This window comes from Anas acuta, chromosome 2 (genome assembly GCF_963932015.1).
Source record: "Anas acuta chromosome 2, bAnaAcu1.1, whole genome shotgun sequence".
NCBI classification, from domain to species: domain Eukaryota; kingdom Metazoa; phylum Chordata; class Aves; order Anseriformes; family Anatidae; genus Anas; species Anas acuta.
This window is the reverse complement of record NC_088980.1, coordinates 155,248,531-155,275,989: the sequence shown is the minus strand read 5'-3', so window position 1 is coordinate 155,275,989 and position 27,459 is coordinate 155,248,531. Positions and strand designations below refer to the sequence as shown.

Genomic DNA, 27,459 nt, shown 5'->3' with positions numbered 1-27,459 from the left:
TAGAATACTTCGTGGATCCTTAAATGCATGACGAGGTGGTATTCAAACTAAACATCTTTTTATCATTTTCTCTGCTGTTTATGTTGTATTTTTTTGTTTGTTTTTAATATATGGATTTATAGAAATAGTAATTAATATATCCTAGACCCACTAAATTTGAACTGCAGAAATGGTGTTAGAGACCCCAGATTGAAAATCAGGGTCAAGAAGGGCAATCTGTCATCCAACAAATATGCTAAGATGTTCCAAAGTGCACCCAGGTGTTCCAAAGTGCAAAGGAAAAAAAATGTTTTCCTTTTCTCATTTCTCATTACTTTAGGAGACTCAGTTGTTTTACCTTTAATCTCTGCCTGATAAAAACCATTTCTAGGTGTCTATTTATTTAGAAGGTTGGCAGGCCTTCATGGAAAGATTATCAGATTTACAGAATTTCTGCCACTCAGAGGGCTCTGATCTTCCAGCTCCTTGTCTGCTGCCATAGCAAGGTTTCTAACTGGTAAAGCCAGAACCCAAGAGTATCAGCTGGACTTTCCTCCAGGCTGCAGGTAGGACCCCTAGGCAGAAAGCAACAAGGGTGCCAGAACAACTTTTTGTTTAGAGACCTCTCCTGTCCCACACAGACTTGTATGAAGCCTGTGTGATATCACTTCTGTACTTAGTAGATGCTGCATTATACTGAGGCTCACTGAGACCTTTTCTTAATTAAAGCAGAGATTTCTTAGTCCGGACTATCTTCTAGAATGACCATGGAGAAAACAAAAAAGATTGATAGATTTTGTTTATTGCTTCCCTGTTACTAGTAAGGCTGTCCTTCCATCTCAGAATGAAGTCATTGCTCTTCAATATGCCCTCCTTCTAAAACGTGCTAGAGAAATAGCAGGTGTTCGTTCAAAACAAACCCAGAAAGACAATTCTTCACAAAACATGTTCTTAAGCTGTGGAACTACTTCCTATATAACATTATGGATGCCAAAATCTGGGTAGAAAAAGGGCTTGGACCATCAAGTAGCAGTTCACTGGTTTTGGATGAGGGTATTCATGAGCCTTGTATTACTCATTGCTAGGAGAAATATCCATAAATGCTTTTCTTCACTTGCATACTTACTTAAGCATTTGGCCACTGCTGAAGTGAGGAAGGTGTCGGTGAAGTGGGCCTTCAGACAATAGAATGTGGATGTTCTAGGGGTCTTTTTATGATAATATATATGTGCATATATTAATTATATATATATTTATGCCTCTTTTACATGAGACACACTGCTTAGGGATGCAGATAGTGATCTGTCCTGCTGATTTAAATATAGAGTAACTACAATACTTTTAGTTGCATTACTCTGGTTTTACTCTGCATTAATCTGGTTTGAAAATGTGATACCTCATGGCAATTTATAAGATAATAAAATTTCGTTCATATATGCTTAAATATTCTCAACTACTAGAAATCACGAATCTTATCAACAGTTGACTAAATCTAGACACATTTTAATTTAAATCCCTTAAGTAGATAGTCAGAAAACCAAAATATTCTAACAATAAAACTCCATCTGAAAACTAGATCTAGTCTTATGCTAAAAGATCCATGTCTCGAGGGAAGTGAACCTAGAGATCTTAATGAAAGCCCCAGGAAAAATACAATGCTGTACTTTTTCTCATCATTTGGGGGAATAATTATTAAGTTTAAAGCGTAAGTTACTTTCCAGCAGTATAAGTGCAGGCAAAAACTGTACTGAGTTATATTAAAAAAAGTAAACTGTTCTTAATCCACATTGACTCCAAATGTTGTGCAGAAGATTTCACATTTAGATTTAAAATATTTGATATCTGGAGCATTTTCAGAATTTCCTTGTCCATGTTTCATCTACCTCAACAAACTGTTTTATATAAAACTGTCTTGCATATTTTAGGGAGACAGAGAACAGCTGGGTTTTAGTGTATAGCTTGGCATGACAGTTCAGAGAAAATAAAGGAAAGAATGTGAGTTAGGTAAATGGTTACAAAATACTCTGAATTGGCAAAGGACACATAATTGAATAAAATCCCAAGTTTAGTAATGACCGGTCAGAACTTCCACTTAATACATCATCAGGTTTTTTAATTTTTATTTTTTTCTGTGATGGATCAAGAAGAAGCCAAAAGAAATGCCACCAACTACCCCACTGAAGCAGTTCAAGCCCTATCTGCATGATATTCAGGCTGGGTTTCTTTAAGTTTCACAAGTGCAGCTAAGCTGAGAAATCTGAAGGTCACTATGCAGTGAGTTAAAAGACTGAAATGACGCTATTAGTATCTATGATCACTAATGATCATTATGATCATTAACATTAAAAGCTGCTTCTTTTCTTCTTCCTTATTTCTATTTTCTCAATAATGATGCTGAATCAACAGCTCTCCTCAAAAAGACAAAAAAGCACTTGCTTTCTCACCACAAATCAGACATGAATTTGGCAGAAGTGCCATTACTTCCATAGGAAAGATCGTTTAATGAATCTTGAAAAACACAAAACACTTTTCCCCATGACTTTCCCAAGCAGCAGTGGCACCATCAGCTGCTGCCTAAGTGCGTGCAGAGAGACCAGCTGTTCAGGAGAGCTCTGAGCCCTGACTTCTGCCTGGCGAAGCCCTTGCTGTAAGTATGTCACTGCTCCCTTAGGGCGGTTTAGTCTGGCAGAGAGAGAGAGTAGAGCATCTACGGAGGACGTGGTGAAGCTCCTGGGGACTTATGTCTTTATGTTTGTTTGCTGACATCTCAGGAAAATAGCCCAGGAACTTTTGGGTCACGTTGCTCATATTGTAGCAACATCGCAGCTGCTCTTTTTTGCTGTTATTTTACATCAGTAAACGTCTTAAAAGGACAGTAGCACAGTCTCAGTCTGAAAGAAGTTCCTCATTTAACAATGTCTTTGTCTAAACTCACGATTTCGTAGCCTAAATAGACGTTCTGTGTCCTCTGTAGTTTTTGACTCATTTAGATAAGTGTACAATTGCACAAAATGGTGAGCAAGACTGTTAGCGTTTTAAGTCCAAGACATTTTTTTAATAGGAAAAAAGAGGTGGCAAAATTTGAGAAAGATTCTATATGTACATGACATTTGGGAAATATGCTTTCCAATAACAACTAAATAATCTGTTTATTTATCCAAAGAAAGAGAGAAAGATGACTTAACTGTACCAGACCCTTTTTTTTTGGAATAAGTCATTGCAGCAGAAGGTGCCTTCCCTGCTTCTAAGACACACTTCAGTCAGACAAAGGGTGCTGGACTAAGTACATGGACTTTGTAAGGTCCTTAAGCCCTGTGAATTTATTCTTCTTTCCAACCTTAGGATGTTTCACTTACAGTTACTGATGCAGTGGTTGACTGTGATCCACAGCCATGGAAGAGCAGAGCAACAGCCAAGTGTCCAAGTGATCACTGAGCAAAGTATTCTCCCAGTCTTCATCAACCAGAAGCTCAAAGACTTCCTAATACACAAAGCAGTTCATTAACAACCACTGATGTGGTCCTTTCCTGTTAATTTGACCAGTTCTGTGCTGGACCATCACAAATTTGTAAAAAATATACAGAGCAAGGAGTTCCACTCTTATTGCAATCAATACGTAAACTTTAATGTACAGTTAAAAATCCCTCTTGGCCAGCATCTCCACAGCAGGACTGTAGTCCATATGGAAAAGCAATAATCAGGCTCCAGGTATCTGTTTCCTGAACAAGCAACTGTCTCGTTTTGAATTTAAATTGAATTAATCTTTATAGAAAACTGGAAAATATTGTTTTAATTTGTTTATTTTTTTCTCCTTTGCAATCACAATTTTCTTTGCCTAATTCATTTACTGGCTTATTACGTGGTTAAATGTTTTCTGTATCCTGACCAATGAGAATGAGATTTAGACAACTGATTTCATACAGTCCATCTTTTTGCCCTCTAAGGGCAAAACAAGGACAGTTTTATTTCATTGTTTTGCTTTTTCTTTTTAACTCAATATCATTGGGCTGGCTTTACTTATTGTCTCTGTCTTTCCAAGTCTCTATATGGCTAAATAACTACACATGTTTTTCAGTATTCAAGCTTGTTTCAGTGTCTTGAACTCTGTGGGGTTCTTAATATTTTTGACAGCTGACATTCAAACTCTAAAATAATTCACCCCTATGCCCAGGCTGTGGTGTTACTGCCATGCTTTCTCTGAAGCACAATCAGAAATCAATAACTTTTCAATATCTTCTTTTCTCTTTGTTTCCTATTTTGTAAAGTTTCCTGTATTTACAGTCACATGTCAATTCTTGTCAATTCAATACGTGTGCTTTAGTCTGTAATTAATTGCTCAGATCCTGGCATCCTTGCTCAATTATGTTTGGTTTTTTTTGTTCTGGCAAGGAAAACTGAGGTACATTCTGATTCTGCAGAAACTTTTGTGCTTTGAATTTAAACCAGTCAGAAATGAGATCTGAATTTTCAGTGATTAGTATTTAAATGTGTCTGTTTATAAGATCTGGCCCCATTTCTTAATTTAAGGTAACATTTGCATTCTTCAAGACTTTCCTGATTCCATTTCCAATGTCCTCATCTACTCTTCTCTTAACTAAATTATTTCCATGACAGCCAGTTGAAATCTGAGGTGCAGATGTGTAGAAGAGAGAAATGATTACCAGTAGAAAATGACATTTTTAAGAGACAAAAGTCAGCATTATGCAAAAAAAAAACTTTTATATTTCTCACTATTATTTTAAAAGTTCCAGGAAATGGGTGGATTTTTTTCTACAAATTGCTTTGAGTTTTCACCAATTAAACAAGCCTTCAAACAGATGAATATTTTAATCGGATATCACATGATTCGGTTACTGTGGTTGAATGCATTTCAGGTTGACCTTGATAGTTGTCCATTTGCACACTCTTCAGTCATTGCAGGCATCACATAATGCCAGGTTGTTAATTCTTCTGTGAAAAGAGGTAAGGAAGGATATATTATGCCGCCTTCATCTTAGACTGGCAGCCCACACATAGGCAGCTCCTGAAGCCCAATTAATGTATAGTAATATGAATTACTTAATTTGAATCCAAAGTGAGTAGGACTTCTGAGCAATCAGCAGCTTTCTTTGTCCTGTCTCAGGTTTCTGCACTGGTTCTTTGCAATTGGTAGGAAAATGGATTACTCCCACTAAATACTTGTGCACAGTGCTGACCCTTCAGATGGATGAAAAGTCTGTGATCTGAATTTACAGAAGCAATCTGCAAACATTCATTATTTATTCTTTGTGATGCCTTTAAACTTTAGCCATGATGACATATATAAGGACCTGACAGAAGAGGCTGATCTTCAGTTCAGTGCATTTGGTTTCTACTGCAATAAATGGCACAAAAATGGCCATTTTTGTCCATGCTTCAGACCAACAGTCTTTGATTCAGACCAGTAACCTTTCTGGACTTGGATTCTGCAACACTCACAGGTACTTGAGGAAAGACCATGAAGAGATCAAGAAATACCATCTGAAATTGTGGTCACCACTGGTCCTTCCTTTAACTGCCTAAATATGGTTTTAGGTGCCTAAAACTAAGGTTCTAACTTGGAAAAGACTATCCTAAAGTGTATGTCCAAAACTTCTGAATGAGTTAGACACAAGTGTCCTCTTCCCTATTTATACTCCTATTTCTTCAGGAGCAGAGTTGTCTGGTTGAGGGAACAGTTGGTGTTTTCAGTATGATTAATGGCCCAGTAGAGTTCTCTGAAGCATAAATCACTAGCTCCATGAGAAAGGAGGATTAGGCTTTCTACAAGCGAGATGCAGATTTATAAACTGTTCTCAGCATCACTCCGCCCCTGTTAAGTGACATTTTCAGTTGGCAATGCTTGGGTTTTCTGTCTTGTTTAACCTCCCAAATAAGGGATGTCTTGGTGTTGTGTGAGGGACAAGAGCAGAGATGAGTAGTCCAGGGAAGGGCGTTGTTCATCCTGGTTTCCCTTGGCTCTAAAGTATGGATGGTATATGATTTTATTTTTTTTCGATAAGGTAGAAACAGCCTCTCTTCTCTTGAGAGCAGTTCCTTTTGCCCTGGGAATGATGGGGAGGTGGACAAGGTTTCTGTTGCTGAGAGCAGAGCTTGGTGTATGGGCCACCAGGAGGCCCTAAGTGTCCAGTTCTGTGCTGGCAAATATAGATCCAGCAAAAGACGCAAATTTTGTGTCTTTCATCACCATTTCAGATATTCATCACCAGTATCAATTGGTTCTGTTATATTGGAAAGCTTTTACATGTGAAAGAGAGTTTGAAAAAGAGGTCTCCAGTGCAAGTGATAGATCTTTACTTTCCCTACTCATAATATCAAAACACTGTTATTATTGTGTTTTTTTTTCTTTTTTTTTTCCTCCTTAAGTAACCCAAAAATTCAGTCAACAATGTAGCCTCTGAGAACAAACTTTTTTCAATCAAAACAATTTTGACAATGCTATAGCTCCAAAATCAGCTGCAAAGACTGCATCTTCATTCTTATTATTACTATTAATTTTTTCCCTTCTTTGAACACGCGCAAAGTAGTATTAAACAGAAGTTCTGAGGATATTGGGTGTTGATACACTTAGGTATTCTACCTATCTATGTACCTGTACAGAAGATTTTGAATAGAGCAGCATATAGATCACAGGTGCCATTCATTAAATGTCAGGATGTGATTCTCATTGGTATGCAATTTATTTGAAAGTGTTCCATGAATACTATCCTTGGTGGTAGTGTAAAGCCAAGTAATTTTGGATCAGTGTGCTCTGGAAGAAAACGAGAAAAAACGGCACACTAGGTTTTCTTTGATAACCGTCTGTTAAAGAAGAAATATTTTGGTAATTGAGCTGGAGAAACTGGTGTCCCAGCACGAATGCCTCTTAGAAGAGCAGTACATCTGTGATTATGGCTGGTCTTGAAGAAAGATGTGTATTGAGGGGACCATGGTTTGTTGTCTATGAGTTAGTTGTAACTCTCAGTTGTTTGAAACTTAATGTTTGATGAATTAGTTAGAATTTCCATGTCATATAAAAATAATTTTAAGTAATGAAATACACTCATTAAGTGCTGTGGTTTAGCCCAGCAACATGCACCAAAGCTCTGGTGGGGGTCATCCTCGTTGGAAGATGGCCTTGTTCCATAACATGCTGTAGCTTCTTGTATGCTCCAGTGCAACCAAGTTGCTTTCTCCAAGCAACCATAATGCTCTAGGAGGTATTATTTGAAACGAAAAATTAAATCAGATAAAAGCTGTTTCAATGGGCTCTGTTTCTTCAAAGGCCTTCATTAGCAGGAAATAAAATTTAAAATATCCCGCGTGACTTCAGACATGATTGAGTTACAATTTAGTAGTTGCCATGTCTTCATTAGCTATCCATTTCCTTGAGTTGTCTTAGAAATATCCACATCTTGATAATATTATGTCTGTTTAATACATTAATAATAAAATTCTAATTGCCTTTATCTCTGTGTTGTAAGATTCTCAAACTGTGTTTAAAATAAGAATTTTAATTCCACCATACTTGGTGAATTTTCTGAAATATCCTTTGTAATTTCATTAGACTTTAATAGGAGTTGGAATCTGCTTCACAACAACCTTTCCTTTACAGAATATGTTTCTGCTCTCAAAATAGCCCTTTTAGATGTATCAGAAGGGGCCTTTTGACTTAAGTAGTCATTAAAGAAATAACTGTCTTTATTTTCTAAAAACTCGTAGAGAGATGGCTCTTTTACTTTAGTTTAAAGAAGTTGCTTAAGCTCTGAAAGATTATTAATTCCCCAATTAATAGCCATAATTTTACACTGAAATAGCTTTTTACATTACAGTGTCAAATTACTTTGCTGTATAGAGCATAACCCATTTTAATTTTTCTCAGAACTAGATTATCAGGAATTACTATGTTGAGGCTCTCTACAAAGAGACACCACAGTTACAGCTGTGCCTCTCAAGCGAATCTGATCATCCTAACTCAGAAAGTGAGAAAAGTTTGCTGAAATGATACACAAGGTGGAGTAGAGGTAGAGGTAGATAATTTCAGATTTCATATTACAGTGGTTGATTGAATTACCTCTTGTTAGCTGGACCACTATAGCTGTCCATGTACAGCCTGCTGAGAGTGCAGAGTAAAATGCATTATTTTTGATGTCATGTCATCAAAACACCAAGAATAACATCCCATCCGTTGCTGCCTCTCCACTGACAAGCAGTAACTCATTAAACAGCAGTAATTTGATCCCTTTTGATTGTCTGCCTAGTCTTTAGTTAAAAAAAAAAAAAAAGTCTTACAGTCTGTGGAATGTCTTTAAGGCATCTGCTTTTTCTTCTTCAAGCTTGAGAGTGCTAGAGTGCTTGCAGAAGAGGAATAGAGCAGCAATATCTTGAGCACCCTCTGTGCACTTTTGGATTGAAGGGATTTTTGAAAAGAAAAGAAATCCCGCCCAATTTAAGGCTCTGATAATAATTATCTGCATTGCTCTTTGCTTTTTCGTTGTACATCTTCTTACTCCTTCAACCCCCAAGCTTCCAAAGTACAAGTGCCTTACAGAATCACAGAATGGCTGAGGTTAGCAGGAACCTCTAGGGATCATCTTGTCCAAACCCCTTTCTCAGCAGGGTCACCAAAGCCAAAAGATGGTCAGGACTGAGTCTGGCCAGGTCTTGAGCACCTCCAAGAAAGGAGACTCCACAACTTCTCTGAGCATCATACTTCTGTGTTTGACTGCCCACAGAGTCAGAAGAGTTCATTTCTTATGTATAAGTGGAATTTCCTTTATTTCCTTTCGTACAAGGATTGTTTTCCTGATGTCTAGTCCTCTGTCTTTTAAAAGTGATTGCTGTATGAAGAGGCATTCTTGTTGATTATTTTGAACAAAATTGTCCTTACTTTTACAACTACCATTTGTATTATGTTTACAACATGCAATTAAGGATTCCTATTAAATGTTCCGTACAAGGCAGATCCCAATAACCAATATTTATTTACATTTTTTCCAGAACACAGGATTAAAAAGAGTATAGAGGACAAATCTAATGCAAGAGAGAAGCTATAAAAACTACATTTCAGCTTTTATGAGCAAATTTGGGTATTTATTGGCCTAGGAAATTTTTTTCCTTTGACTCAAATATTGTTGTGGGGTGACAGAAACACAAACTTCCTGGAATCTCCTTAATTTGTAGCAACTTCTCTTTTATTAAGTTATGTATTCCAAAGCATATCTTGTTAACAACCAGTATATAGCAAATATATTTTCCAAGCTTATTAGTACAGAAATAATTGTAAGTGGCTGCTATAGTTCATTAAGGCTTATTTATTTTATAGTTCATTAAGGCTAATTTTATAAGTATAAAATATATTTTAATAGCCATTTTTGCCTCAGTTTTTTATGTTTCTCTGCCCCCTACCGCTAGCAACAGCTTCTGATTTTCTTCTTTGGTGCTGGATAATTTGCCACTCTGTTTACTGTGAAATACTTACTGATGGCTTTTAATCAACAGCTTTGCTGGGCAGTAGCAGATGCTAATCTTCAGTTAGACACATATTCAGTTGTGTCAGACATATACGCTTTCTTGGAGTCAAAATGGCCAGGTAATTTGTTCTCTGCTCTCTTGATCCAGCACACTGGATGTTCTCCTTGCTGTATGGGCAGAAATTTCTTTGTGTGTACACATATGATAAAAAAAAATAAATCTGTAACTTGATTTGGTGGCTGCCTTGAAACCCAGAATAGGTACAATTTACACATAAAATTTTTATCAAGAGAGGAAAAAGGAATGTGGGTAGTGTTTTTGCTTTCTTTTTCTTTTGTTAGGATAGCCACGTTAATAAAATCCCTTAAAATAAGCTTTATCAATGTGAACGTGGAGTATATTGTTTAATATAATCAAAGGGTATCACAGTTGTTTAACTTAGGGTTAAACTTACTGCTCTGGAGAGCCAATTTTCCAGCTTGGATTTAAAATACATATTTTTTTTTCATTGATGTTTGTAATGAGATGTTATAATACTGACTTTTCTCCTGCCCTTTGCTTAGTATCTTGCTGAGCCAGAGGCTTCCTTGCTTATCCATGGCAGATATGTGCTTGATAGATACCGCATTGCTAAAGATAGTTAGATTTTTCATGGCTGGCATTCAGGTTTTCTGACAGATCACAGGGGAATATTCTTCATCTCTAATGCATGTTTGTTTGCTGTTTGAAGAGAAACTTAACAGCAACAGTAACTTAAATCTAGTCAGATTATCTCAGAGAAATACTGCTGCACAGCTTGGCAAAGGATGCCATCCACGTCAGTTGAGACAGTGGGCAGCCCCTCTCTCTCTTTTCTTATGTCTTTTGAACTTCCAATAAATACTTAGGTATTTAGTGATGAAAAGACCACAGTTGGATCATTCTGCCTGTCATACCCATGTCTTTGCTCTCAAGCAATGGAACAGTGCTAAACTTCTGAGTATACTTTTATAATCTGCTGACATCTTTGGTTTTTAATACTGTGTTCAACTGGTGATTTCAATACAATTTTCTATGGTGGGAATTTCATTTTGGTGAGGTCCACACATTAATCCCTTGCTAAAGAATGGGACACACCACCATGAGTGTGCAAATGTACACCCCAAAGCTGATGTTCTCAGCAACAGAAAGAAAATGACATTGGGAGTGGGGTGGAATGAGCTCATGACGATGATTACGGTGAAGGATAAAGGTAATAACTGCTTCAGTTATGAAGAGGAATTAAATAGCATGAAATTAATCAGCAGCCAGCCTTCTCTTCCAGTTTCTTGGAGCTGGAGGACCAAGTATGGACAAGAGACGTAAGCATTGTGTGCATACATTCGGATGTGTGTATAGGGTGTATGTTTTTTCCTGTTCATATCTGCATCTGCACATAGAGACCTCTGCTAAAAACAAGTTGATTTCACTATCAATATCTTGCAAATTGGATACTTTTGTTTTCAATTGCTTATAAAACAAAGGCCTTTAGGATTACTTCCTATTGTGATTAAGCCCTGAATGCTCTCCCTTGGGGAATGTTTATGCAAACTGAAGAGATGGCCGTTCTTTCTATTTGCATTTTTTTGTAATGAGTGGTTGTAAGGGCTGCTTTTGTCTAAACACCTAGGAAGTTAATGAGCTTACTTCCACAGGCATAGGAATCTCACTGTGAGTTCCTCTAATCCTTTTTTCTGGTAAGACCATGTGGAGACATGCAGTAGGGAAAAGCTCCTCAGTAGCCAGGAAAGCAGTTTTCCATCTTGCAGGTCACTCCACCACTTTTCTTCTCCCATTCTGGGTGAAACTGAGGTTCAAACACCTGTTTTTGTTGTCAAAGCACCTCCACACCAATTCATCTGCCTGCTTCACAGGGCTCAGTTCTCTTGTCCACATGCATATGTCTACAGTTGTTTGAGATCACAGAATCACAGAATCACAGAATTGTCTAGGTTGGAAGAGACCTCAAGATCATCTAGTCCAATCTCTGACCTACCATGCCAAAAATTACATCATCTGGATCCCAGCTGTCAGTCCAGGAGGCCATGGGTGTCACTTGTCATAGCTCCAAGCCTCACACAAATGTATTGTATACCTTACTTAGTTTCAAATGGCATGAGATGGTTGACTGCAGGCAATTGATTTGAACCCTAAAGGTCTGCTACAGAGCAGTTTGTTCTGTGGGCTTCATGGACTGTCTTGTCTGGCTGTCCTGTGACTGTAAGTGTAGCTTGGACACCCACGGCACATGGAGACAGTGCCAAGCTGATGCCTGAAGTAGGTGCTTTAATCCTCAGTCATGAGTGGAAGTTGGATTAAACAAAAGGAAAATGATCTGAAACATGATCTGGAGGTAGAAGTCCATTCAAAAGTTGAAACGGGTGTTCCTGAGAAAAAGGGGTGCTTTTTAGCTTCATGCTGTGACTGTGTATGGACAGGACTGAATGTGAGCCAGACTGATAAGGTTTATATGTGTAAACTGCAGATCTTCTGCAGAAAATATACTACCTCCAGGCTGCAGAGTTTTGAACAGTGGAAGGGGCTGGAAACACTTCAGTTGATTTTAGCCAAAATGACATATAAAAGGACTCGCAGGCTGGGGCTGCATCTAATATGACACTAATTTATCTGTCAGCCCTGATACACATTTTTTCCTTGCAGTAGAAGTCCAGAATATGTGGGTTTGTTGTTTTAGCAGATGACCAATCTTTCCAGTCTTGTGAGCAACATAATGTTCCAGTATTTCTCCTTACTTCCTACAAAGGAGAAGTCTTGGGAAGGAAGACGGAAACATGATGTGGCCAGCAGCAGTTAAAAGTAGGGAAAGGTGATGCTGAAGGATTATTCCACCTACCTTCCCTTGCATCCTTCTGGTTCCTGCATCTTCCATCCCAAGAAAGCCTCTGGATGCTTTCTACCCTGGGATTCTCAGTCTTATCCAGAATTTCTGGAAATCCATTAAGTTTCTGGGCAATCATGTTTATCACTCTGTTTTCTCTCAATATCCATCTTGACCTTCTGGCTTCTATTTCTAGTAGATAAGAAATATTTTCATAGCCAACAAGTTTGTATAATGTGTCTGAAGTGGTAGAATGGCACCTCTAAACTTAGCAACTCCTGTAATAATGCAGGGTATTCTATTTGTTTAGATATGATAGGTGTAAATTTTAATTCTTACAATGATTTTAATTGAATTACTGAGTTTCAGTGATCCACATGGCTGTTCCCTTGTTGTTGAGTTATCCCATTGGATTAGGTTACTTGGACTTTTACAGTAAGTTATGCTGATTCAGTGGGTGTCCTGGTTTCTATCTGAGGCACATTAGGTATCCAAGGAAATGGCAAGTGATAGCCAATTATTGCCTTTCTCAAAGAACTGTGAAGCCATTGTGTTTTCTCATCTGCAAAGAGTCTGAGCAATGATTCCAAATTTACTGGACAGTTACTATGAGGCATGACGAAGTATGGTCTTACCTCACTTCAGCCATACTGAAAATCAGGCATAAATGAACTAAAGGTCAAGCAGGTCATGGATATATTTCTCAGAAGTGAAAGTTAACCACAAGCTAAGTTAACCACAAGTTAATTCACCACTTTCTGTCGCTAACACTCACATTAATGTTGGAGAATTTGTGTTTTCCAAGTGTTTCTCTCTATACAGAGAGACTATATCTGAGCTCTATGAGGATAGTACAGGATTTAACATTCACTGTGATAGAACTTTTTATGTGCTATTGGACAGCACATACAGAAATGGGTGTAGTGGGCATAATGACCCTCCTTTCTCACCTACCTTTATTCACAGACAAGGAAAAATTCCCTCTTCCACTTGGGGAGTGAAGAGTTTGAGCAGAGCCTTGGGAACATGCTTAACGATGAGTACATGTAACCTTCATGCTTTGTAGGAGCTGGTGAAGCTGTTCCTGCATTTAGGGTGCCTGTTTCAACACAGGGACATTGGTGAATCAGAAACAGAGTGAGACTCTGTGTGAGCTAGAATAAAAGCCAATGTTCTTGTATCCTATCTGCACTTCCAAGTAGGGACATATTTTTTTTTTTTCAGGCTATCCCATTCATGACTTTTCTGCCTCCCCACAGCCTACTACTTCACAAAGAAAACAAAACAAAACAAGAACAGCCAAAGTATTAGGCTTGGTACTGTGACTCAGATACCCAAACATATGTTGGAAAAGTTTAGGGATGCCAGAAATATTTTGTCAGCTTTCTATGGCTTTTGAGTGAAAGTCAAGGTTTTGCTTTCTGTCAGATTTTTATTATATTATTTTTAATCTCCTTTTGATGAGCTTTCTATTGGGTTCTTAGCTACTTATAAAGGAAAAATATTTTTTAATTGCTATTTCCAACAACAACAAAAAAAAATCACTTCAGAGATCTTCTTGCTTTCATTTTTCCCTGCTGTTGCTTTTACTCTTGACATTCAACCTACTCAACAAGTCCTGATGTGACTGTAAAATCTTTATCCTGTCAAAGCCCTGCTGTGAGCATTGCCCAGTACTTCCAAAATTTGCATTTAGTATCTATTCATATGACTGAATCGGTGGGGTTTTCTTATCATTGAGTAGCCCTCCAGCTTTATAGGAAAGGGCACAAAGTTAATGAAAACAGCATTAAAACTCTATTAACATTGAGTGAGATTGCTAAGCCTTGTAACTTAATATTAGTTTCAGCTTTTTCCTTTAACTCGCAACAACCAGAACCTGATTCAGCAGAAACAACTCTATTGTTGAGCCCATTTTCCAGGTGAGGATGTTATTTCAGAAAAGATTGGAGGCTTTGCTTTTTAAGGCAAATTGTTTGAAGCTTTGTTTTTTGGTCCAGAGGGAGAAAGACCTCCTGCAAACGCCACGCTACACCCTACACCTATTTATTTATTTATTTATTTTTCAGCATATTAATGAAGGCTTTCCCTCAGACGTAAACTTTGCTGTTGTTTTTCTTGGAGAAAAAAAGGAGGTAAAACCACAATGTGGTAGTAATACAACAAGGAATTGGCTACCGTGCAAGTGGAAAAGCAGGCTGAAGTATGTTTGAATCTAAGCATCAATATGCTTTCTATCCACAGCCCTGGCTCTAGCTCAACTATGAACTCAAGTTCCTCAGATACATCAAGTAAATTGCTTCTCTAAAAAGTACCAAGGGATTATTTCTGAGCCATCCCCAGAAAGTCAGCAAGTAGATGTGGATTAGTGCTTATGTTTCACATTGGGAAACTTGGCCTTACAGATCCGATCTATCTGTCTATTCTGTTATTACTGATTACAACTAGCATTGCTCTCCTTTCCATCGGCTATTCCAGTGTGTGGCACAGACAGTCACAAAAGTAAGAATAGTTCTGGAAGAGGAGTGGCCCCAGATGGTGTACTAGAAACCTACAGTCTTTCTCTTCCTGTAGAAGAAATGATTAAGCTCTTATGAGCCAGAATGCCCAAAGCTTTACCTTCAGCCTTTTTACTTAAGGATTGGTTTCGTGTCTGATAAGAATCTGGATGGAGAACTGATCACAGCTCAATTCTTGGTCTTTTCCATTTAGCAAAATCTTTAATCCAGTTTTTCTTTTTTTTCTGAATTCCTTTTCCCCATATTTGCATAATGGTTTTTGGTCAAGTTGTCTGTTTCACTTTTATACTATTTGGGTCAATTCTTCTGCTAAAAATGATGGAAATCTTCTCTAACCTGAAGGTGTGTTCTGAGGGCAAAATCAGTAAGGGCTTCTGCCTCAGCAGATGCTGTGGTAGCATCAGGAGAGGGCATATAAGGGCTTTGGCTGATTAAAAGACATTCAGAGAAGAACTGTACAGAATAATCTGCTGTCATATGTTGAGTCAGCTAATAAAAAAGGTAGTTACTTAAAATGTTCATAGGCATCAAAGCGTAACAGAAGTTTTAGACAAAAGAATATAATTGAAATTACTATGGACATAATGAGAAATACACTATCAGGTTTTATAAAGGCTTAGTCAAAGGGCTTGATTCTCATACTGTAGACAGTAGAATTGCATGTAGCCAAGTGTAAAAAAAAATTAAAAATGGATTTATAAAAGGATATCACGGAGGGTGGTATTAAGTGAACACAGCTTGTCAGTTCTGGAGCTCAACGTGAACCCAGGTACTGTCCTTGTTAGAATGAACTGAGATTGCAGCATTTAGTACAAAACACTGTTTTATTCCTTACATTTCTTTCATAACAGACTGTAAGACTGCTGAACTGAAGATATTGTAATGCAGATGTTAATAAAAACCCTGCATTCCTTTCATCCAGCAGGTCTTAACTTACCACTCTGAGTACCCCTCTGAGGCGCAGAGCTATCAATACCTTGTTTTAAAGGCAGTGAAACTGAGATACAAAGAGGTTAAGTAACTTGCTGGAGGCTGTTATAGGAGAGCAATTGTGTCAGTTGCTCCCTAGCTCTCAGCTTTCAAGCTCAGAGAGATTTTGTTTGCCCCTCACTCTCTTTACAGCACATATTTAGAAAAAAATGAACCAAAGATGTCTTTAGCATGCATCTGACAATTTCAGTAGAATTGCTTTGGGGTTATTTTGATCTGCTAATTTTTTGGTAGGTACTAGGAAAACAGCAGTGTGTATTTAAAGCATGCTGTTCCCATCTATTGGGGTTGCTCTGTAATTGTTTCTGTTGGGTGGCAGCAAGTCATCTATCTTGATGTTGATAATCTCTTTGGGTTTTAGTAACATTCCATTATTTCCCACTCCATTAAATTTCTTACTGTCTAGGGAATTTCAGGTGAAAATGTACTCCCCCCACCAAACAATCTCTGTTAATAATTTCATTGTTATGTCTGGGTCAAGTATTGACTGTGATTCACCTCTGAATGAGGAAGATGATGATGTTCAGCATCAACAGACTTTCTGTCTTGTATCTCATTTCATAAAAAAAAAAGAAAAAAAAAAGAAAAAAAAAAAAAAAAACAACCTCTGTGTGAGTCAGCTGTAAGGATTCCCTAAGTAGAATACTGGAAAGGAGGATTTCATCTTCTTTAACTTGTCTATCTAAAAGTTAGACTTTCAGTCTCAGTGAATTCTCTAAGCACCTCTTTAGATAATCACAAGTTGTAGGTAAACACCAGAGGATGAGTAGTCTTGACTCTCTTTTTTGTATTATCCATTGGGTCCTGCCTTCTCCTTGTTCCTGGATATACAAAAATTTGAGAAACTGTCCTTCAGAAAGTTGGAAAAAAAAAAAAAAAGGCACAGGCAGAAACCCACTACCCCGATTTTGATGGGAAGCATTTATGGAAGTTCAGGAAAACAGATGAGGAAAAAAACACATGAAGGGTTTAGAGAAGCAAATGAGAGCATTGCAAGGTCTAAACAAAAATTCACCTGGACTGTGGGGCTTAACTCAGCTTTTTGTGTTTACTGCCACTAGTTGATCTAAGCAGGGAGTTAGAGTGGTGAAATGTATAAAGATACCAGAGCTCCAGTGCAGGCTTTCTGTAAGAGACCACTTCCAAAATAAGGGCAAAATAGAGAGTGGAAAAAAAATGGTGATGTGTATAGGCTGGATAAAGTTAGATATTAAAGGTTGGATGTGGTGCTTAGAGACATGGTTTAGTGGGTGACATTGGTAGTAGGGTGGTGGTTGGACCAGATGATCTTGAAGGTCTTTTCCAATATTAACGATTCTATGACTCTATATCTTGCCAGAGAGCCTGAGGCTGACTGCTCCTTGTGCGTGTTCCCAGTTTTCTACTCCATTTCCCTAAGCACAGCAGTGGAAACCGCTGCTATAATGTACACAGTTCTCTCAAATACAGAGATGTCCTTCTCAGACCGAAATACTTCCCAAATGCATCAAAATCTAGCAAAAAGGACTGCCATATGGTTTATTGATATTTGTAAACTACTGGTTATTTTCCTCAGTCCTACTGTTATAGTCAGGTAACAGGTTAAATATAATTAATAATTACTTCAATTCAGCACTTAAATCTTGTAAAATGCTGGTGTGAATTTCAGATTTGTGGTACATTTAGTGTGAACTATTGCAGTGCTTTGTTTTCAATATTTATTTATTTATGGTTTTGCTAAAAAACTGGAGAGTAGAAAAAAATATATCTGTATATACTAAGCTGCCTTCGAGATATTTTAACTAAATGCATAAATATTGTAAACAATCCAGCTCCATATTCAAGAATTCTGTGTAAAACTAGAATTGCTGCCTTTTTCACTGTTCTGTGATTCACAGCTAGAAACATTCTGTTCAATGTAATGGACAGGAGGAGCTCAGCCTCCCAGGAAGCAAATATTACTTCTATAAGGAAAAGGTTTTCTTCTCTCTTGTATAGAAAGATAAAAATATGGCAACATTTATAAAAAGTTGTCTAAAAATAAATTCTTATTTATGCTTCAGACATCTATCTTTGAAATTTAACATGAAAATGCAGCTCAAGTGACATCACATATAACTTGTTTTCAGATACAGGAAGAATATTTTGTGTTCTGATAATTTGTTGTTTGTTTTTTGTAATCATCCCAATTTCAAAATAATGCTGATGTTCATGTGAGATAATAGTTATGCTATTTATTTTGTATCTTCCAAGATTCCAGAAATAGCTTTCTATTTCCCTTTCTAAATGATACTGGAGTCTACAGAGAAGAAAACATTCATATTTCCTTTTGTGTGTGTGTGTGTGTGTAATAATAATAATAATCAAGAGGAGTAGCATCCTTTCTACCTCTGTAGCACAATTTAATATCTGGGGATCTCTAAATGCCTTTGTAAATGCATGCTATTATCTCGGCTTTAGTGACTGAATGAACAGCAGCACAGAGTTCAAGTGATTTTCCCACCATCACAGCAAAATACCACACTGGGGCTAAGTACAGAACCATATCTCCTCCTGATTTACTCCTAGGTGGTTAGCTCTTCTTTAGTCTCTGCACAACTTCCAGCCTTTATAGTTGAATTTCCTGCACCTAGTCACACTTAGATGTGATTTAATCCATTTTTTATTATTTACTGAGATGCCAGGAGAGAATGAATCTTTTCTTTTTCAAATAGAATGTAGTTTCAGGAGTTGCCTGAATCTCAGAGATGAGACTCAGTTCAACAAGTTCTTTTTTTTTTTTTCATCGTTTCTGATTTGGTTCCTGTGCTGTGCTCACCACTTCAGTAACTCAGCATGTGCAGTCACATATGACAGTTGCTTGCTGGAAGGCAGGTGACTATTTGAAGGACTGCAAATGGCATATGGCAAGGGGTCTTGACTCCAGTAGGTCATTAAACTGCTTACAATAATAAGGCCAGTACTAATGAAGGATGCACAACTCCTCTGTTCATGTACTGCGCTATTCTCCGATTGCTCTCAGAATGTCATAAAGCCCAAGCACATAGTAGATCATGCTGAGTTTCTAATATCCTAACCTCATGAACACCAAGTATTGAAATTTTAGAGGAAGAAAAAAGAAAAAGAAAAAGAAAAAGAAAAAGAAAAAGAAAAAGAAAAAGAAAAAGAAAAAGAAAAAGAAAAAGAAAAAGAAAAAGAAAAAGAAAAAGAAAAAGACCTTGGTTTTAAAGGGATATTAAAAAAACTGAATCCTGTTTATAGAGACAGCCCAATTCTCACAATACTAACCCAAACAGTTCATTCCTAAGAAAACCTGGGTATAGACTTCCCATGTCACAACTTTGACAGTTTCTAAATTACTTGCTTGGCTCCACCTTTCCTAGAGTAGTTTGTTGTGTTTTTTTTTTTTGTTTTTTTTTTTTTAACTGATGTACCTCTAATCGTTAGGTTCACTAAACCTCTGTGAGCAGAAACCATGTGTTAATATCACTGGAAAACAGGCCTAAAGAATTAGCTGTAGCATCGACGAAGAGAGGTTTTTTCCTTCTAATTCTTGGTGGCCAGCCTTACAAATCCCTTATTATTCATTCATGGAAGTGTCACATTTAAAATGCAAATTCCTTCCCATCCTCCTCCCCTTTCTGAATGCATTTCCTTTGAAGTATCCCTGGAGCTCTTGAGGTGCCATCCGCAATGGGCTCACTATGATCAGCCAGCTTGCAAAATGAGTGCCCTGCATCAGCTCAGGTGAATTCAGCTGAGCCCTGCTCAGCTGTCCCAGGGCTTTAAGTTAGTGTAAGAAAAAGGAGAAATGAAGGGTAGTGGGGATACTACTCTCAATGCAAACACACATTTCTTTGTTTACCATTAATACTACTATTAGGAATAATATTTTGGCTAAGCCAGAGTTGCTTTTCTTGAGGAACATCACAGACCATATCTGCCGTCCAAAGAATCCAATAGATGGCTATACAGTGAAGTCAATAACATAAATGGGTCTCTTTGTCTTGCACATAATTCATCTGTTTGTCTCCCAGCATGGGAAGAGCAAAGCTCTTCTATGGCATCCATACTAGCAAACAATGTCATGGCTCAACTAGCATGGGGTTTCTATATCAATATGAGGAGTGGTGCATTGCCCTTAATAGCTTCCAGCCATAGCTAAGATTTCTTCTAGGCAGTGGTAGCTGGACCAGGCAAAAATTGTGCTAGGGAAAATTCCACTAATTGAGAATGTCCACTGTGTCACTCTGCTGTCAGTACCTGTGGTCCCAGAGGGCTTGGGAATGTAGTGGAGGAAAATATCTTGTTTTCAGGTAGAGGCCAGCTCAGTGGATGTAATGTCGATGATTCAGACTTCTAGGAGTAACATAAATACAGATAATAATGACCATAATAGCATAATAAATCACATTATCAGTGATGGGTAAATAGCTTAACAAACTTCATCAAATGACCGAGTTCCTCATGCAGCAGCTAGACTTGCTGTCTCCTGTGTGCTAATGCAGCCAGTACTTAAAACCAGAAGCAATGCAATTTTGACTATAGGCCACATTATTTGAGTTAAAAGCAAACTTTTATCAGTTTATATGAGATTTGTGGGGAGAGCTCATGCACAATAACAATAGTTTTAGGTCAGAGGTTGGACTCGATGATCTTGAGGTCTCTTCCAACCTAGAAAATTCTGTGAAAATTCTGTGAAATAACGAAAATCATGGCCACTAAGCAATAGTTTCAAACTTATCAAAGTTTATATGATATTAATGGCGTATCTGTAAGAAAAATTTCAAATAAAATGTTGTTTTCCTCTGAGTGCAAAAAGATACAGTATTTTTAGCCAAATGTATTTTCCTAAACTGTTGTATATATAACTGTATATACACCACTGGAAGTTCCAAAGATCATGAATACGTGTTGGCTTTATGGGTTGGCAATGATCCATGTCCATAAACTACTTATCCTGCTGACTCTGGGGAATTGTCATCCACTTTGATTTCACATCCATCACATGCATCCCACACAACTTGGTGTTCTCACATGGTTGTACACTTTGGCTGTCGACTGGTTTTTGCAATGGTACGGTAGAGACATGGACATACTGGAGGGAGCCCAGTGGAGGGCCATGAAGATGCTTAGGGGACGGGAGCATCTCTCCTATGAGGAAGAGCTGAGAATGCTGCTGCTGTTCAGACTGAAGAAAGAAAGGGTCAGGGGAAATCTTAACAATGTCCATAAATACCTGAAGAGAGGGTGCAATGAGGATGGAGCCAGCGTCTTATCAGTGGTACCCAGTGCTAAGGACAGGAGGCAATGGGTACAAACTGGAACAGAAGAGGTTCCATTTAAACATCAAGAAACACTTCTTTACTGTGCAGGTGACAAAGCATTGGCACAGGTTCCCCAGAGAGTTTGTGGAGTCTCCCTTCTTGGAGAGCTTCGAAAGCTGCTTGGACATGATCCTGGGCACCCTGCTCTAGGTGGCCCTGATTGAGCAGGGGGTTGTCAAGAAGTCATTGGGTACCTCATCTTTCTCCTTATCACAGGTAACCTGACCTCCTGTTTCTTTCCAGAGAGGACCCACTATTTTCCTAGTCCTCCTTTTATCACTGATATACTTATAAAGCCTTTTTGTTTGTTTGTTTGTTACTCTTCATGTCCATGGCCAAATTTCATACTGATAGGGCTTTGGCTCTCCTAACCTGATCCCTGGCTGCTCAGACAATGGCTTTGTATCCCTCCCAATCTATCCGTCCTTGCTTCCACTCTCTGCAGGCCTCCTTTTTCAGCTTGAGTTTGTCCAGGAGTTCCTTATTCATCCATGCAGGCCTCCTGGTGTTTTTGCCTGACTTTGGGATCTTTGTTGGGACGCATCACTTCTGAGCTTGGAGGAGGTGATCCTTGAATATTAACCAGCATTCTTGGGACCCTCTTCCCTCCAGGGTTTAGTCCCATGGTACCCTACCAAGCAGATCCCTGAAGAGGGCTCTCCCAAAGTAAAGGGTAATGAGATTGCTGTGTTCCCTCCTCACTGCCCTCTGGATCCAAAACTGGACCATTTCATGGTCACTGCAAGCAAGGCTGCCTTGAGTTCAGGAACCTCCTGATTTACCTATGCCCTGCTGTGATGTCCCTCCAACAGGTATCAGGGTGGTTGAATTACCCCATAAGGACTAGGACTTGCAAATGTGAGGCTGCGTCTGTCTATGGAGGGCCTCATCTGATGACTTCCCAGGGTCCCTTCCAAACTCAACCAGTCTGTGATTCCATATCCCAATGACTAGGGAAAGAAAATAGGACATATATAGTTACATTGAAATGCCAAATATCCTCAAAAAAAACATGGTGTGATCAAGTTTGTAGTTTCCATAAGTGAGTAGGTAACAAGTGACATGAAATTCCTTTACCAAATTCCCTTAGCTGCCTTGGCTTTTGTGCTTTGAATTTGGCTCCACAGGTGTCTGGGAACCCTTTTGCTGTTTTTAAGCATGATTTGTGGCTTTATTAAATGGATTTGGGAGTTAATTGTGTTGGGATGATTCTGCCTGCCAACAGGAAACCTGGACAGCATTTTCAATGCCCTTCAGCCTGCGTAATCTAAATAAATTCATGAATGCACAAAAATGATTCTACTTCTTTCCTCTTGCCCAGCAACATGTGTTGGCTCAAAGAGCTAAGATTTGCTGTAATCGCCTTTTCCTCTCCAGTAACTCCTCAGAAGTCAGTCGTCTCCTTCAGATAACACTACAACTTCCACAACTTCTAAGTATCTCATATTTTGCTTTTTTCATGAACATTTGGAATTGGGATATTTTGCGTAGCTTCAAAGAGAGAGGATTTCATCAATAATTTCAGAGTTAGTTAGAGTCACACCAGCATGAATACTGGGAGAATACTCTCCTTAGTTGTATATCTGTTGAAGCCAGGAATGCTTTTAAATGCAGTCATTAATTTTTAGTACTGTAAAGAATGAATCTCTTAAACAGGGTTATCAAAGTAATAGGAATGTAGGGGTGGAAGATAAAACTCTAAAGAGATATTTTTTTTTGATTTGGTAAGGGATGAGGACAAAGTTGTCTGTGTTTTTTCCCAAATGTCCCAATTTTTTTTGTTTGTTTTACTAAAAAATAGAGATAACCATGTAAACTGAAATACTTTTATAATCTTGTTGTGTTCTATTTCTTAAAAATGCATTTCCATAGAAGATATGTGTACTGTATTAGATGTTACATTACTTGCAAGCTATATTTACAAAACTTTGTTTTGAAAAAAGCATCAGTGGTGAAGAAGAAAAAAAAAAAAAGAAAAAAAAAAAAGATCTGTTGCATTTTCCTCCTAAGTATAAGGTTGTTTTTCCTGTGTTTAGTCCAGTTTTACAGCAGCAAAGCAAAGAGGGTTGCACTGTTTCTGTGAAGAAATAATTCCTTGGTCTCATGTTGCTAAGTATTCAGCATTTGTCCACATACATTATCTGGTCTTTTCTTTTGATTCTTGCTGTTTTGTCAAACACAATTGTCAACACAAACCTGCTTTCTCCCATGGAAGATTTAGGTCTTGGAATATTAAGCAAAAGGATCAATTCTGATTACATTTGATTGCCGGGATTTCTACTTTTAACAGATGCTGGCAGCTGTCACCCTTTTTTCTTTTATATATATGTTTGGTCAGGAAAACTCAGCAGTACTTTTCTAATACTTTTTTGAAAAAATGATGCCAATCTCTGACTTACTTCAGATTTAGTGAGATCTCAATGCTAGTTTTTGGAATGCAAAAGAATGGATTTTTACAGTGTTAGTGTCTTCCCTCTCACACCTTTGGGACCTCAAACAATCATTTATTGTGTGGTAGTCACCTGTGTATTCTAAACAAGTTCCACTTTGATTATCATACATTCTATAGTGGCTTTTACCTCCCCTACCATTACAAATTTAAGTTATATCTCTCTTTTTTCATATAAAGTTAGAGGACTACCTGGACTACCTGGACAGAGAAACAACAGGTTTGTGCTCCCACCCTCATTCCCTCCCTCCCTCCTTCCCCCCCTTGCTATTTAAATACTAAAGGCAATGATTTAAAATAGAGAAAATAAAAATATTCTTCTTAATTAAAATTTGACTGCAGCATAAAGATTAATGGTCCTTTAACATTTTTACTTTCTATTGCTACATGAAGAACAGTTACTTCTTCTGTAGGCTGGATTACAATGAGTTTAAGATCATGCTGCAGTGAAATCTAAAGAAAGAAAATCTTCATTGGAGAGAGAAAGGAAAATCACTCCTACAAAATGAACTGACATTTCTGCCTGTCACTTGAAAGTTTTGTTGTTCAATACAGACCAGATCATGCCTGGTATATGACAATGCAGCTATTTTTTTCTGATTCACATATCATTACTAATAGTACTTTCTGTCATAGGTACTCAGATGAAATATATAGTACATTCTATAGGAGGCAGAGTAGAATCTAACTTATTTTCCTTACAGTGATACTTAAGAGGAATGAGGTTTGTTTTTACCAGTGAAATGCAAAGGCACTCAAGAGAAATGATACCACTCCTTCTTCCATTTTCACATGACTGTTGATCACAGGGAAGCTGTGAGGCACTGATGAGGGGTACTCATGAGCGGTTTATCAACTAATCCATTTCCAGTTGAGATAAATAATAATGCAGTTTCTTAGAGAATTATATGATTTCCCTCTGGAATACATGTACTTGTGGTTAAGTCAAATTAGTTTAAGCTGGGAAGGTGGAACAAGGGTAGAGTGGACTAAGAGGTAGAATAAGGGGATAAGGCAATGGAAATGTCTTACAAATGGGGTTCTTCCACCATGCAGTGGAAGCTCAGTTTGGCCTGATCATGAACAGTGATATATTACAATCCTGGGCTGTGATACTTGATCCGATTTAGAGATAATGTAGATCATTCTGTAAAGGGTTTACACGGATGACTATACCCTTTCTCTCAGTGCTTCCATGCTCTTCAGCATGAAAAAAATTGACCTAACCTACAAAGCCCTTGTGTTGTTTTATTTTGCAAACTGGAGTCTGAAAGTGGATATACAACTACCCTCTGTAAATCCATCCTTTGGATGGATTTCTTTCCAAGGGATTTTCCAGCTGATAAGGGTTTGCAGATCCACTTCCTATAACAGTGAATAAATTAATGCACTGGCCCAAATGTGGGTTCTCCTGTATGTAGTACTTCTCCTCCTTTCCCTTTCATATGCTTGTTACAGACCATTAGACAGCCATGAATTAGGTTCTGTGTTCAAACAGGCTCTAACTCTGTTATTTTCTTTAGCTGCTTTCCAGTCCTGTTTCCATAAAGGAGCTGAACAAGACTAGCAAGGGGTTAAATCAGCCGGCAGTGGGCAGTAAAACACACAGATTGCAAAGGATTAAATCCATAAATGTCAAAGGGAGAGAAAGGAAGAGTCTGCCTTGCAATCTTGACTGAGCATCCCTTTATTCCTCGACGTTAATGCTGGTGAAACAGAGATTAGAAACTCTGCTATTGAGCTAAGTGGAGACTGCAGCTGGGAGATAAGTGAAGGAGAATATCTGTTCAGGGCTCATTTGTTCAACTTCACTCATTCAGAACCATTCTGATGGAGAAACATGGGTCTGAATACAAAATTCACAGCTTGTTCAGCTCTTCCATCACTTCCAAGCCATCCTCATGAGTGAAGATCCATTCTCTGTTGTATAGAAGGCTTCAGAGGACCGTTTCTTAGCATGCAGTTGGGTTTACAATGTGGAGTTGCACAGTGCTTTCTCAGATTAGGAGACTTTATTTTTTGTTTCTTGTTCTTGTTGGATCAAAAGTCGTAGGGAGAAAGGATGAAGGAGTAATGTTTTTGATTCAAAATACTGTCCTTTTACTTCTAAAAAAATATTAGCTGAATGTTCCCAGAAAACATAGCTGTTGCATATTGAGTTGTCAAACTGTTAGTCATTAAAATATCCCACTAGATTTTCCTGGGATTATCCAACCAAATTTAAGGGCATATGGTTAGGTTCTACTTATCTACTTCGATTTTCATTCAGATTTTTTTAAATTATTATTCTTTTAACTTCCCTGATATGATCCAAGCCCCTGAGTAACATAAAAACTACTGATGATTCAAATCTGTCCTGATAAATTGAATAGTAGGTAGTGCACATGCCCTGAGAAGGTTGAAGATGAAGTTAAAGTGGAACAAATATCACACAGAAAGTAAAATATTCTCCGTTATTTCTCTAAATGTGTTCTCTGTTCCACCAAGAAGGGGGTTGTATTTTAGCGTTGTGACATTGTCTACAGATATGTCACTTGGGTGACAGTGAGGATCAACTGAAAGCATTAGCTTTTAAATCACTAAAAACAAAACAAAACAAAACAAAACAAAACAAAAAAACAACTGAGAACTTGAAATATCAGCTTCTTTCCCTTTTCTTTCTGGTTTCAAAGGTTCTTTGCAGAGGTGTTGGAGTGGAAATGCTCTCTTCACTGAATCAAATATTTCAATTTGAAAGAGTAGTATAAGGGACAAATCAATGTAAATTTGGTATTTTCCAATGTCATCCTAGGTCCAGTTACGTTATTCTGGTATTTTAGTGTTATTAAGCATAAGTATGTGGGCATTGCTGGGTTAGAACCTTGAGCATTTTCAAGGGTGATAGTCTGGGGAAAACCATTTGGGGGTTAATGTAAAAGTGAAGCAGCAAGCAACTTTTAAGAAGCAGAGGCCTTGTGTTTCAAGGATGATTTAAAAAAAAAAAAGTTTCTAGGCCTTAGGAAATGCAATTTGCTAATGGACTGTAGTATAACGATTAAGGGGAAGTGATTGTAATTGTAAATTACTCTGTACCACGTGGAAAGCACTAATACGTTTAAAATACAATAGTGCATACATCTATGACTAGTAATGAAGGTGATAATCACCTTATATTCACAAAGGAAATGATGTAATAAATCCTATATAATGCAGTTTACAGGTTACCTTGGCAAGGGCACTTGAATCGACAAGCAAAGAACAGACAGTCCAATAGCTGCAGTATACATTATAATTAGGAGCATAAAATTCTAATGAAATGTTGTCCTAAGTAGTATTGATTCCAGTTTGGTGGGGTAAGATGACAGAACAGTGTATGATGATGTAATGGAATTTAGCTAGGTTGGTTCACCAAAGAATTAAAGAAACACCCAAACCACCCTTTCAGCAAGACTTTTTTCTTCCTTTTTGACCATTTCTTCCATTTCTTCCTTTTTGTAAAACTTACTACTTCCTGGCATCAAATCAGGAAAAAGACATGAAAAGGTTCCTGCAAACACTAAATTGCAGCAGAAACATTTCTTCAGCTCTAATTACCACAAATTTAACATCCCATGGGGAAAAAAAAAAAAAAAAAAAAAAAAAAAGAATAAGAAGAAAAAAGAAAAAAAGTGTTCTTAATTTCACATCTCACTTAATGATGAGTGGGGGCTGGAGATGTTTGGAAGGAGAACTTCATTATAAACCAGCCTGAAAGTTGGGGAAGGGTTATACATGGTGTGTGAAATGGTAGAAGTGAATTAATGGCTATTGTTTAATGATCAGGATGGATGCTGCAGTTGTCTGGCAGAAGACTAGAAAGATAGACTGCATTTATAACTATACTTTAGTTATGTGAGATTTACAGACATT

The 27,459-nt window shown here is 37.8% G+C and overlaps 1 protein-coding gene across 3 annotated transcripts in view; it reads left to right on the top strand.

Moving 5' to 3' along the window:
• TSNARE1 (t-SNARE domain containing 1) overlaps nucleotides 1–27,459 on the top strand; it is a 454,966-nt gene that overhangs the window by 395,761 nt on the left and 31,746 nt on the right. The window lies entirely within an intron of this gene.